Here is a 15064-nt window from a genome sequence, read left to right on the forward strand (position 1 = left end):
GTGGGTCAAAAAGGAAGTCTTCTCACCACTCCTATTCAAAATAGTGTTGGAAGTACTAGCCAGAGCAATCAGAGAAGAGAAGGAAATAAAGGGCATCCAGATCGGAAAAGATGAAGTCAAACTGTCCCTGTTTGCAGATGACATGATCCTATATATCGAAGAGCCTAAAACCTCTACAAAAAAACTGTTGGAATTGATAAATGATTTCAGCACAGTAGCAGGATACAAAATCAACACACAAAAATCAGTAGCATTTCTTTTCTCCAATAGTGAACATGCAGAAGGAGAAATCAAGAAAGCCTGCCCATTTACAATAGCCACCAAAAAAATAAAATACTTAGGAATTGAGTTAACCAAGGAGGTGAAAAATCTCTATAATGAGAACTACAAACCACTGCTGAGAGAAATTAGAGAGGATACAAGAAGATGGAAAGATATTCCATGCTCTTGGATTGGAAGAATCAACATAGTGAAAATGTCCATACTACCCAAAGTGATATACAAATTCAATGCAATCCCCATCAAAATTCCAAAGACATTTTTCTCAGAAATGGAAAAAAACTATTCAGACATTTATATGGAACAATAAAAGACCACGCATAGCCAAAGCAATGCTGAGCAAAAAAAAAAAAAAGCTGGAGGCATAACACTACCTGACTTTAAGCTATACTACAAAGCTATAACAACCAAAACAGTATGGTACTGGCATAAAAACAGACACACTGACCAATGGAATAGAATAGAGAATCCAGAAATCAACCCACACACTTACTGCCATCTGATCTTTGACAAAGGCACCAAGCCTATTCACTGGGGAAGGGACTGCCTCTTCAGCAAATGGTGCTGGGAGAACTGGATATCCATATGCAGGAGAATGAAACTAGATCCATACCTCTCACCTTATACTAAAATCAATTCAAAATGGATTAAGGATTTAAATATACACCCTGAAACAATAAAACTTCTTAAAGAAAACATAGGAGAAACACTTCAGGAAATAGGACTGGGCACAGACTTCATGAATACAACCCCAAAAGCACGGGCAACCAAAGGAAAAATAAACAAATGGGATTATATCAAACTAAAAAGCTTCTGCACAGCAAAAGAAACAATTAAAAGAGTTAAAAGACAACCAACAGACTGGGAGAAAATATTTGCAAAATATACATCTGACAAAGGATTAATATCCAGAATATATAAGGAACTCATACAACTTTACAAGAAGAAAACAAGCAACCCAATTAAAAAATGGGCAAAAGAGCTAAGTAGGCATTTCTCTAAGGAAGATATACAAATGGCCAACAGACATATGAAAAAATGCTCAACATCACTCAGCATCCTGGAAATGCAAATCAAAACCACATTGAGATACCATCTAACCCCAGTTAGGATGGCTAAAATCCAAAAGACCCTGAACGATAAATGCTGGCAAGGCTGCGGAGAAAAAGGAACTCTCATACATTGTTGGTGGGACTGCAAAATGGTGCAGCCTCTATGGAAAATGGTATGGAGGTTCCTCAAACAATTGCAGATAGATCTACCATACGACCCAGCTATCCCACTGTTGGGAATATACCCAGAGGAATGGAAATCATCAAGTCGAAGGTATACCTGTTCCCCAATGTTTATCGCAGCACTCTTTACAATAGCCAAGAGTTGGAACCAGCCCAAATGCCCATCATCAGATGAGTGGATACGGAAAATGTGGTACATCTACACAATGGAATACTACTCAGCTATAAAAACGAATGAAATACTGCCATTTGCAACAACATGGATGGACCTTGAGAGAATTATATTAAGTGAAACAAGTCAGGCACAGAAAGAGAAATACCACATGTTCTCACTTATTGGTGGGAGCTAAAAATTAATATATAAATTCACACACACACACACACACACACACACACGCACACACAAAACTGGGGGGGGGGAGAAGATATAACAACCACAATTATTTGAAGTTGATACGACAAGCAAACAGAAAGGACATTGTTGGGGGGGAGGAGGGGAGGGAGAAGGGAGGGAGGTCTTGGTGATGGGGAGCAATAATCAGCTACAATGTATATCGACAAAATAAAATTTAAAAAAAAAAGGAAGTCTTAAGTGAGATAAATTAATACATTTAATTGAATGAAAATGAAAATATGACATATTGGAATTTGTACAATGCAGCTAAAACACTACCAAGACAGAAATTTATAATACAGTAATTAATTTAGAAAAGAGGAGAGGTTTCAAATTAATAATCTGAGTTACATTAATAATTTTTTAAAAGAGTAAAGTAAACTGAAAGAAAATATAAGTAAAGAAATAATAAAGAGCACAAACCAATAAAATTAAAAACAGAAAAACAATAGAAAAAAATAAATGAAAGAAAAAGCTGGTTCTTTGAAAAGATTAATAAACCTGGAAAACCTCTAGCAAGATTGGCAGAAAAAATAAGAACCAACAAAATTTCCAATATCAGGAATTAAGTAGTGTCAACACTATAGACCATAAAGACAGAATAATAAGGAAATATTTTGCTATTTTTTTCCCATTTTAATTTTTTTTTTCTAAATTGGTACATAATAAATGCATGTATTTATGGAGTACACTGTCATATTTGAGTATATGAGTAAAATGTGCAAAGATCAAATCAGGGTAATTAGCATCTTCATCACCTCAAGCATTCATCATTTCTTTGTGTTAGGAACATTCAAAATCCTCTCTATAGTTATTTGATAATATACAATAAATTGTTAATTGTAGTCTCTAGTAAGGGAATACTTTGAACAAGACTACACATAAATTTGACAATTTAGGTGAAATCGATCAATTCTATGAAAAGCTCAAACTACCAAAACTCATCTAGTACAAAAAAAAAATTAGAATAATACTATAACTATTTAAAAAAGTTAAAATTACGGATAGAAAACTCTCAAAAAACAAAAAATCCCAAAGCTCAGATTGTTTCACTAGAGAACTCTACCAAATGTTTAAAGAAGAATTAACAGTAATTGTACACAATCACTTCCAGGAAAGAGAAAGGGCAGGGATGGGCTATCTAACAATTTTATAAAGGGAATATTATTCAGATACCAAAACAATAAAAAGAAAATAAAAATAAGGAAATTATATATTAATTTCCCTAATGAGCATGGATGCAAAAATCTTCAATTAAATATTATTAAATTTAATGCACTGATATAACACAACTAAATGGGGTTTATTTTAGGGATAAAAAGCTTGTTCAGTACTCAAATAAATCAAACAATGCAATTCATTTTATTAATATGTTAAATAAAATACATAATACATTACATATTATAATATATATAAAATATAATGTATATCAAAAGTTCTAGCCAGTGCAATAAGGCAATAAGGAAAGAAATACACAGATACACATGTATAGAAAAGGAAGAAATAAAGCTGGCCTTATTTGCATCTGGCATGATGGTCTATATAGAATATCCCAAAGAACTGGGGAAAAAAAAAAAAAACTCTGGAGCTAATAAATGAGTTTAGCAAGTTCACAGGACACAAGATCAAGACAGACAAATTAATTGTGTTGCTATAAACTAGCAAATATCATTTGAAAAATCTAAAATAAACGTTTACTTTCAGTCACTCAAAATAATATAAAACACTTAGATATAGACTTAAGAAAATATTATCAGAAATTCCTTGCTGAAAACTACAAAATACAGTTGGAAGAAATCTATATGTAGCAATGTACTGTGATAGGAAGACTAAACAGTAGAGATAATTCTCCAAAAGTTAACCCACGTTTGCTATGATTCCTACCAAAATCCTTGCATAATTTTTCATAAAGATAAGATTATTCTAAAATTTATAGGGAAAGGCAAAGGAACTAGAATAACTAGAATATTTTTGAAAAACAGTAATAAAGTGGAAGAATCACCCAGATTTTTAAGACTTATAGCTATAGTGTGCAAGACAGTGTGGTATTCTTGGAGAGATGACTCAAAGACCAATGAAATAGAAGTAAGAATCTATGAATGTATTTACAAAAACCCACCAACTGATTTTTGATAAAGATACACAAGCAATTCAGTAAAGGAAGAATATTCTTTTCAATAAATCTAGCCAGGTCAATCGAACATCCATATAAATAAATAAAATGAACCTGTACCTAAACATTACACCTTATACCAAATTTAACTCAAACTGGAAAATAGATTTACATGTAAATATAAAACTGTAATCTTTTAGAAGAAAACAGAAAAGAAAAAAAACCTTCATGGTCTAAGACTAAGTGAAGAGTTCTTAGACATTACACAAAATCATGGTTTATAAAAAAGAAAGAAAAGATAAATTGGACTTTATCAAAATGAAAAGTGTTTGCTCTTCAAAAGCTTTAGTTAAGAGCCTGAAAAGTTAATCTATAGATTGGGAGATTTGCAAACTGCATATCTGCCATAACTCATACATAGACTATGGAAAGGACTCTCAAATGTCAACAGTAAAAATCAAAACAATAACAACAACAACAACAAAAAAAAAACATCAAATTGAAAAATGGGCAAAATACATGTACAATCATTTTGCCAAAGAGGACATACATATACTAAGTACATAAGGAAATGAAAAGCTAACCAACATTATTAGCCATCAGGGAAATGCAATTTAAATTCAAGAAGAGATATCACTATGTACCTAGGATAGACAAAATTAAAAACAAACAAAAAAAGTGACAACAACAAGTTCTTGTGGTGAGGATGTCAAATACTGGATTTCTCATGTATGGCTTATTGGAATGAGCATTGGTGCAACCACTTTGGAAAACAGTTTGGCACATTCACATTAAGCATACAGTTAACATACAATTCAATGGGGGAATGATTAGACAAGCTATGCTATATCCATATCATGGAAGAAGACCCAGCAATGAAAAGGAACAGACTATGAAACATGCAAAAAACTGGATGCATTGCAAGGAAATTATGCTGAATGGGAAAAAAGCCAATCTCAAAAAGTTATATACTGCATGATTTCATTTACATAAATTCACAAGATGACAACATTATAAAAAGGCAGAATAGAATAGTGATTGCAAGAGATTAGGAATATTGAGTGGAGGTGGAGGGAGAGATGTGTGACGATAAAGAAATAAATAGCACAAGGGAGACCTATGAGGTGAGACCAGTTTTGTATCATGTTGGTAGTCTTGGTTACACAAATCTACATGTGATAAGTTTTCATAGAACCACATGCACACAAACGCACACATAAATGAGTGGATGTACAACTGGAGAAATTCTGCAAATTATACCAATGTCAATTTCCGGGTTTTGATTACAGACGAGTAAAATATTTCTTTTGGATGATGGGTACCATCTTACAACCATTTTACAACTGCACCATTTTACAACTTTCTGTGAATCTATAATTATTTATTTAATCTCTGGGAAGAACAGCCAATACCATGTTAAATAGAAGTGGTAAGAGTGGATATTTTTGCATTGCTCCAGATCTCAGAGTGAAACATTTATTTTTTTCAATAATGAATATAAATGTATCTGTAGGGTTTTCATGGATAATCTTCATCAGTTGAAAATGTTGCTTTTTATTTCTAGCTTTTGAAAAATTTTAATCATAAATCAGTGTTGGATTTTTTCTGCATCTATTGAGGTGACAAAGAGTTTTTTTTGCTTCTTTTTTTTTGTCTTTGGTTTATTAATATGATACATTACATTAATTGATTTTGAGACTTTAAACCAATTTGCATTTCTTATTAATAAAACTCACATTTGGTCATGGTATATAATCTATTTCATATATTTGCTAATATTTGTTTGAAGCCTTTCATGTCTATATTTATTAGGAATATTTGTTCTTTTTCTTTTTCAAAAAAAGAAATCTTTTGTTTGACTTTTGTTAATGGTAGCACTGGCCTATTAAAAATGTGTTAGGAAATTTTTTATTCTTCTCTATTTTCTGGAAAAGTTTGTGAGAGATTGGTTTTATTTCTCCTTTAAATATTTGATGAAATTTAACCCAGGCACTTGGTTCTGCATTTTTTCTCTGTGGTAAAAGTTTTAATTTACTGTTAAATTTCTTTCTTATGCATTTATTCATATTTTCAATTCCTTGTTGAGGCAAGGAATAATCTGTGTTTCTAGAAATGAATTGTATCTAAATTGTCAACTTTGCTGGCAAAAAGTTATTCATGTTATTTTCTTAAAATTATTTTATTTTCTGTAGGGTCTGTAGTGAAGCCCCTTTTTTCATTACTGATTTTTATAATTTGTACCTTCTCTCTCTTTTTCTTGTTTTGTTCTTATGCAATTTTTGTCATTTTGCTTATCTTTTTGAGGAAACAACTTTTGGTTTCATACATTTTCCCTATCGTTTTTCAATTTTCTGTTTCATAGATTTCTCCTCTGAATATTATCATTTCCTTCTTTATTTAAATTTACTTTATTCTTTTCTTTTCTGTTCAGTAAATGGAAAGGTTATGTAATTGATTTTAAAACTTTTTTCTATTATAGACCTTTACCATTCTAAATTTTCTTTTATGTATTCCATGAATTCTAATATAACTTGATTTCACATACACTCACTGCAAAATATTTTCTAATTTTTCTTATCATTTCTTATTTGATCCATTGGTTACTTAGAAGTACATAGTTTATTTTTCCAAATATTTGAGTACTTCTCAATTTCTTTTTGTTGTTGATTTCTAATTTTATTTCCTTGTGGTAGGAGAACATACCTGGCATAATTTCAATCCTTATACTTTTGTTGATGCTTGTTATATGGTTTAAGGTATGGTCTTTCCTGGAGAATATTCCATATACACATAAAAAGAATGTGTAGTCTGCTGTTTGGTGGAATATTCTGTAAGTCTTAGATAGACCAAGTTGGTTGATAATTTTGTTGAAGTGGTCTATATTTTTGCTAATTTTCTTGATTTTTGTTCTATCAATTATTGAAAAAGATGTATTGGATTTTTCAACTAATATTGCTGAGTGGTGTATTTCTCTTTTCAATTCTGCCAGCTTTTATTTTTCATATATATTGGGGCTCTATTGTTAATTATGTTTACTTACAATTGTTATAATTTCCTGATGTTTTGATACTTTTATCAGTATCAATGTCTCTATCTTTATAATTGATGGGTCTTAATTTCATAAAATCCTTAGCCATTACTATTGGCATTTAGTAGGCATTCCATAAAGAGTTAATAAACAAGTGTGATATATTTATTTAATAAATATTTATTTATCACTTACTCTATGCCAGAAACTATTTTAGGCATTAGAATATTAACTATTACTCAATATCAGCTTTGTTGGTGGTTTTTTTATTTTTATTTTTATTTTTATTTTTATTTTTTGACCGGTAAGGGGATTACAACCATCGGCACGGTGTGGACTGCACCACGCTCAGCCAGTGAGTGCACCAGCCATCCCTTTGTAGGATCTGAACCCGTGGCCTCCGCGCTACCAGTTCTGCACTCTCTCCGGTGAGACATGTGGCTGGCCCCGATATTTTTTTTTATTTCCAGTACTTATGTGTTTTCTATATTTATTTGTTTACTATAGTATTTTTTTTATTAGCACTCTATAAGACTGTTAAAACTTTATAAGATTAAAGTTATTAGCAAGAAACACATTTGTTGTTTGGTTTAAAGCTTATTCATTTTTTAAATGTAAAATATGGCAGAAACTATGATTTGGTTACCAATATCCAATTTTCCCAGAACCCTTGCTTTACTGAGGCATCTGTGTGTCCTGGGAAAAGACTACATTTCCTAGCCTCCTTTATAGCTATGTGTGGCAGTATGACAAAATTCTGGCAAGTGAAATGTAATCAGAAACTATAGGTTCCAACTCAGGATCTTTAAGAAATATACATAATCTCATTGACTTCTATATTTTCTGCTTTCTGCCTAAAATATGAATGTGAGGGCTGGGACACCATCAATTATCTTGTGATCCATAGTGACTTAGTGTTAAGTACTACCTCTAGATTTTTTTCTTTAGGCTCCTATTACATGCACACAAATTAATTTTCTAACTGATACAAATGATGGTTATGATATTGTTCGTGATGAGCAGGCTCTTATGCAGGTCTACCCCACTGACACACAGTAAAGTAGGAATGAAATAAATGATTAGCCAACTCTCTCAGGTTCTGGAGCCATCCAAACTAGTTGATCTTTTATGTCTCACCCAAACAGTCACTTTCTTGCCAATGAGCCTCAAATAGATTTTGGCAAAGTGCAAAGCGGCAGAAAACTCATCTTTTCTTATCATTTAAAGGCTTTGTAATTTGAGACCCAGTAGCAAGTGATTAAGAATAGTGGCCTTATATAGGATTTCCAGAGGAGGTCACCCTTTATGAGGCATTATTCATGAAATGTAAATTTATAAAGGAACATATTCACTTTCAAGAATTTTTTTTTCTTAGAAATGCTGACCTTCAAGTCTTTGCCGAGCACCAATGTTCTCTGAATATTTGCTATTGCCAGTGTACTGCATCTTGACAGTGATTCCTGTGACCTTAAAACAGCCTTTACTGTCCTGGAACTGCTGGCTACTCAGCAGATACCGAGTCTGCCCTCATCTCTAGATGCTTCAATGATGCCACATCTGCACATTCAGCTAGCTCCTGCTGACTTTCTTACTTTCTTCTTCCTTTTTTTTGGCTAGCAGAAAACATGACCAAGTTAAGTTTTTCCATAAAGGCCTCAAAAATGACTAATTCTTTAAATCTATTTGAACCCATCCTTAACTGCTAATTGAACTCTGGGTGCAAGAAGTCCAGAGTGTGCAGTGAGGTGCAGTCTCCTCACAACAGCATGCAGATGTCCTTTCCCCCAGTCACTGCTAAAATCTATAGCATATAACTATTTCAACGCCTGCTTGTTTGGGGGAATTTGAGTGATCTGTCTTCTGTTATTTTCCTAATTGCTCTCTCACCCTGATCTGCAGAAAAGAGTCATCTGAATAAAAGTTAACTATTACTTTGGCAGATTAAAAACTTGATTAGTTCTAAGAGAAGCAGGGAAGTGCTGTTGACATTTCTTACTTCCAGTTCTTGCATGGCAAATAAGGCATAAGGACTGATTTATCAAAGAGAGTGTGCCCATCAAGCATGAGCAAGACAGAGAGAGAAAGTTCACGTTGCACAAAATGAGCTGCTAATTTCTTTTCCATTTCACTGACAATGTGCTCTATGAGTTCAGAGCAGCTGGGATGAGAACAATGGATGTTCTCAACCTGTGCTCCATTTAACTTCTGTACCTCTACAAGGTCAGATAGAAAGAGGAAGAGGAAAAAAAATGATCTCTCTCTCTCTCTCTCTCTCTGGCTTGCAGTAGGGCAAAGCTAAGAGACTGAGGGACTATCTGAAAGGCACGTTTTATTTCTTTAAAGAAATTTCTGTTTCTAACCAGATGTTTTTTGGCAAAGGTTTGAGTGCCATTCTACCATCATTTCTATCATTAAATTCATGTGACTCATAGTTTGTGGTTCACTTCTGGGAGGTGTTGAAGTCAGGGGAGGTAAGCATGAGCTGTTGCATTTGAAGAAATAGGTGCTGTGTCTTTTGCTTAAATCCTCACTGATGAAAATGAATCTCAAATGATTTATTGTGTACAGACTGTACTGCCACTGACATGGAATTTAAAACTTTTCCTTTTTTTGCAATTAGCAGTTTGTACTAGAAAACCTTCCTGTTCAGTATGCTCCCCTAGAACCCATATCACCAGAATAGTAGGGTCTTCTGAGATTAAAGCTTCATTTTCTTCTTTTTTGATAGATGTACCAACTCCCATCCAATCTGCTTCATGTAACTTGGACCTCAATTAGCCCTGCCTGGGTGGCACCCTGATAAGGGGGTGGGAAGTGCAATAACTAGGAATGTGAGCTATTCTTCACCAAGAACGTCTTGCCAAGTTTGCCATTCAGGGGCCACCTCCCACTATGAGAATTCATATGCCACTTTCGCATATATGACATTAGATTCTGGGGAAATTGGGGCTAGGAATCTGTTTATAAAAACGTAGTTATTACTGAAATATCAAAAATCCATCGCTCTTTCCAGAATTTAATATCTTAGACTCAAGTTCAGAAGGCAAATGAATCTGATGCTTTGATTTAAAAAAAGATGATGGCAAAAATTTTAAAAACATGACTTTCTGTTTAGAAAACCAAACACATTTCATGGGAATATACTACAATTGTTTTCAGTTATACATTCTGGTTTATTCACGGAAAATAAAGCTAAAGAAAAAAATCTAAATTAATTTGACAATAAGGATGAATTTCTATCATTTACTTTTCCAATACTGTACCACAAAATAATTATTTTTAAAAATAAATCATGTTTGGCCCTTAACAATCATGTTTTGGCTCTTCTCCAAATGCATGTTTTGCTTTTCTTCCTCATTCACTACTTCTCTATTCTAAGCACACTGAATGACTTGCAATTTTCTGTCTTTTTTTTTCTAGACTGACTTTTATCTGTTGCAATCCTGCTTGCCTTGAAGCATAGATTAGCCTCAGTGCTTCAAGATCTAGTACAAATTTATTCCCATTTACTTAGCCAGCCAATCTGAGAGGTATGGATTGACCTTTCCTTGGGTCCTTCACTTTATCTGAATCTCTAAAGAGAGCCTGTATAAACTGAACAACCCATGTGTTTAGAAAGCCCTCTCCTATTTCAGAGGCACGGAGTAGAGTTTTCATTGTACCCCAGGACTTATCATTATATGAATATTCATTGTATCTGCAGGACCTAAGACAGTTCTTAATACAGAACATAGTTTCAAAATATTTGTCAAGTAAATGGGTATAGACATTCAATCTAGGTATCATTTCCATGCTAATCATTTTCTCATTAAAAATTTGCTTTCAGAAAGGCTTATTGCCCATTTAAAGAGACATTCTTCTTAATCTTAAATTTATATTCCATACATTTCTGTACCATAGTCAAAGTAAGAGATTACCTACTATAAAGTTATGTTAGCAAATCCTGATCGACACATGTTAATTGTTTTTCTTGTGGTAGACATTGGTTATTGTTCAGTGCTTTTTAATATTTATATTTACTTTAACAGTTGGATAAAGTGAGAAATTAGATCAGTAATCCTATATTTTATGTCAAACTAAAAATATACTTAGAATGATTTATTATTTAAGGTCAATGATTTGGATAAAATTTAACTGGAAATACATTTAAAAATTTAAAAACTGCCTTTAATTAAGATTTACTTCTCTTTCTATCTTTTTTTAATGAATCTTCTTTTGTATTTATGTGACCTACTTGAAATGAGGATGAGATGCTCCCTTGGAAACTCTGTCTACCAACATGTAATACAAGAATTGCATAGTTAATATCTTAGTTTTGCTTATCTAATGAAATTTCCTAACCTTGAATGCTATATTCAAACAGATGATCTAAAATTAAGATAAGCTATATATGTGAAAATTATACATGTAAGCAATAAGTAAATATGGGGGGGTGAGTGTTTTCTGAGAAGACACTCTGAGAGAGTTGCTGTTAAGCAGTAGAAATTAAAGCCCTGTGAAAATCTAAATGTAACTTCAATATAGTTAGAGAAAAGCAAGAATGGTAGCAACAATCCAAGAGAAGAAAAGAGAGTTTACCAGAAATATTAAACATGGAAGCACTAAAGCATGAATTAGATTCATGATTGAAATCTTCTTTATGTACATGACTTCTCACTCTACTTTTGTGAATACAAATAGAGACTCTAACACCTTCAGCAAGATCCCTAGTTCATTCTATCTCACCCTAATCTTTAATTCATTAAATTATTATAGTACATGAGTTTATATCAACCTGGATTGTGTCCATCTCTGTCACTTACTTATGTAATTTTCTCTGAGACTCCATGTCCTCACCTACAAGTGTCGCCTAGTAATAACCCATCTCCAACAGTTAAGGATCAGAGAAGCAGAATTACTATGACTGACACAGAATAAAGGATTTATTATAGGAATTTAGCTTTACAATTGTGGGAGCTGGTCAAACAGTTTGTATAAGGCTGCTTTTTGTGCATATGATTCTGGGGTTTTATGTCAGCAGTTGGGAAAAAAATATATAATATAAAATGAAGAACACCAAGGACAAACTGGCAGCCACAAGATTCAGTGGGACACAAGCTGGCATTTCACCACTGTCTCCAAGACTTCAACTTCAATGATGCAGGTTACTTTCAGGAGAGGCTGGTCCCCTTTGTCATGGAGCTAAATATGCACTGGACCTACGAGTCAGAAAATGTGAAGAAGGATTTGACAGAAGTTGAAGGAGTTGTGAACCTTGCTGCTGCCCCAGACAGTAAGGTGAGCTGACAGATAAGGGATATATACAAGCTGAAACAGTACTAGAGCCCCCGTACATATCTTCTGATTGTTAAAGTAATATGGTTGTTGCCTCCTTTCCATCTTTTTACCCTAATAACTGCTATCTCTTTGGTTCTACACTAACCCAGAACTTCATAGAGAAGGAAAGTCTAGGAAACGTAGATTTAGCTTTACTAAGAACACGAAGCAAATCCATCACAGCACAGCATCCTGGCTACTCAAAGTGTTGCTGGGTTGACAGAAGGAATTTTATGAGAAATCATAGTGTTATTTTTCACAAAGTTTCCTCTTTATAATAAGTTGTCATTATTTCACCTGTATTGTTGTGCATAACTAACCATAAACATAAATGGTAGATCCCTGTTTGACAGGATATGACAGGAATCAGTAGGCCTAAGAAACCTAAAATTTCCCAAAAAACTGTGAACTACAGAAGGATGGAAGCAACACCTAAGTCTAATCGGTTTAATCTGATGATACTTAGCACAGAGTCTGGCCCATAAAAGAAGGAAGGAAGGAGGGAGGGAGGGAGGGAGGGAAGGCAGGCAGGCAGGAAGGAAGGAAGGAAGGAAGGAAGGAAGGAAGGAAGGAAGGAAGGAAGGAAGGAAGGAAGGAAGGAAGGAAGGAAGGAAGGAAGGAAGGAAGGAAAGAAGGAAGGAAAGAAAAAATGAGCATTTGGATAGGAAACAGTGAGACAAAAAGAAGGTGGAATAAAAATAACATTCATTGTGTTTTTATCCCAGAAATGTTCTGGAGAATAAAACTTATGTCAAATTTCTAACTGCACTGGGGAACAGGTATACCTTCGACTTGATGATTTCCATTCCTCTGGGTATATTCCCAGCAGTGGGATAGCTGGGTCTATGGTAGATCTATCTGCAATTGTTTGAGGAACCTCCATAGCATTTTCCATAGACTCTGCACCATTTTGCATTCCACCAACAATGTATGAGAGTTTCTTTTCCTACGCAACCACACCAGCATTTATCGTTCAGAGTCTTTTGGATAAATAAATAAATAAATAAATAAACAAAAAAACTGGTGTAGGGTGAGAAGACATAACAATTACAATTACAGAAAGGACAGTGTTGGGAGGGAGGGTGGAAAGGAAGGTGGGAGGGAGGTTTCAGTAATTGGCCACAATAATCAACCACATTGTATATTGAAAAAATAAAATAAAATAAAATATTTTAAAAAATTCTAACTACAAATTAAAATCCCTAAACAAAAAACAACTTCTTATCTTTCTGGTGCTTTTAGTTGCAGGTTAAAGCAAAAACTATAAGCTTACATAAGAACAAAAGTACTATTGATGTACTATTGAGGTCCATGCAAGTGGACCCAAGCAGGGGTCACTTTATAAGAGAACAATTTTAATATCAGCTCATTGATTTTTTTAAATAGAGTACATGGATTTCTAAGTGTATAGAAAAGCCTTTCATCAGGATATTTCCTTTCAAATTTTAAATCAAAGAAGTTCCAATCCATTTTTGATAAATGCCAATGTATCAGTAAGATTTTGAGACAATAAGAAAAGGATTTCTGCTCATTTTACTCTTGCTGAGATTAAAGGCAGATGCGTGGTTAGAGGAAAATTCACCTTGGAATGCTCAACAATTCAGTCAAACCGAGTTTAGGGGAAATCTCCAGCTCTGAATGTCAAGGTCAAAAAGGACTTTAGTCATCATTTCTTTTCCAAGTTATCCTTACTCAGATCCTCCTTCCAGAGGCTTTCTCTATGGCAGCAGGATTCCCTTGCAATATGAACAACAAGCATGTCCCTTCGAGGCAGCTCCTAAGTAGCAGTGTTTGTCAGAGGTGGTCTGTGAAATTCCCTAGTGGGAGAGAACGGAATTGCCGTCTTAGCCCAGATGTTGGAGAAACCCTGTAAGCAGGAGAGTCACCCCCACCTGTCACCCCAGCCCTTCCCCAGTGTGCACATGTGCATGCTCGCGCGTGCGTGCACGCACACACACACACACACACACACACACACACACACACACACACACACACACAGACTATTGTAATCATAATTACCTGAGTTTACTTACAGCTCCTCTTTCCTAGAATTTTTGGTTGCAACTCAAAGCAGAAAGCATAAGGTATGTGAAGAGAATAGGGCATTTATTATTGAAAAAGGGAAGTTCATCCACCTGTATCTTAGGACAGCATTTAGCAGACTGGCATAAGCTTTTATTTTTGCAAAGTTAAGTTTGAACAAATGAAAGTGATATCATATTGAGATATAAAACTGAGTTGGGCAAAAGACAAAGGTAATCTAAAAATACTCCCAATGGTTATGTTCAGAAGCTGGTAGAGGCAGGTTTTTGTTTGTTTGTTTGTTTGTTTTGTTTTGTTTTTTAAATACTTGTTTTAAAAGTAATTTTACTTTGTGTTTAATTACAGAATGCCTGTTCATTGTAAGAAAAAAAATCCTATAAAAAATATAGAGGAGTAAAAATCATCCATGATACCATGACCCAGATATAGCCATTGCAATTTCCAAATTTTATACTCACACACAAACGCACACGCACAGACACTCACATAAGTATATCTGAACTGAGGTTACAAAGTTATTTTTTAAAAAGTTAATACATGCAATAGCATATCATATGAAAGAAAAGATAATAAAAGAAAATGAAGAAATGTGTGTTCTCATAATATGTGTCATCACATATATATAAAATCTATCATCTTCTACAATCCACTCT

This window comes from Cynocephalus volans, chromosome 13 (assembly GCF_027409185.1).
Source record: "Cynocephalus volans isolate mCynVol1 chromosome 13, mCynVol1.pri, whole genome shotgun sequence".
Classification (NCBI taxonomy): Eukaryota; Metazoa; Chordata; class Mammalia; order Dermoptera; family Cynocephalidae; genus Cynocephalus; species Cynocephalus volans.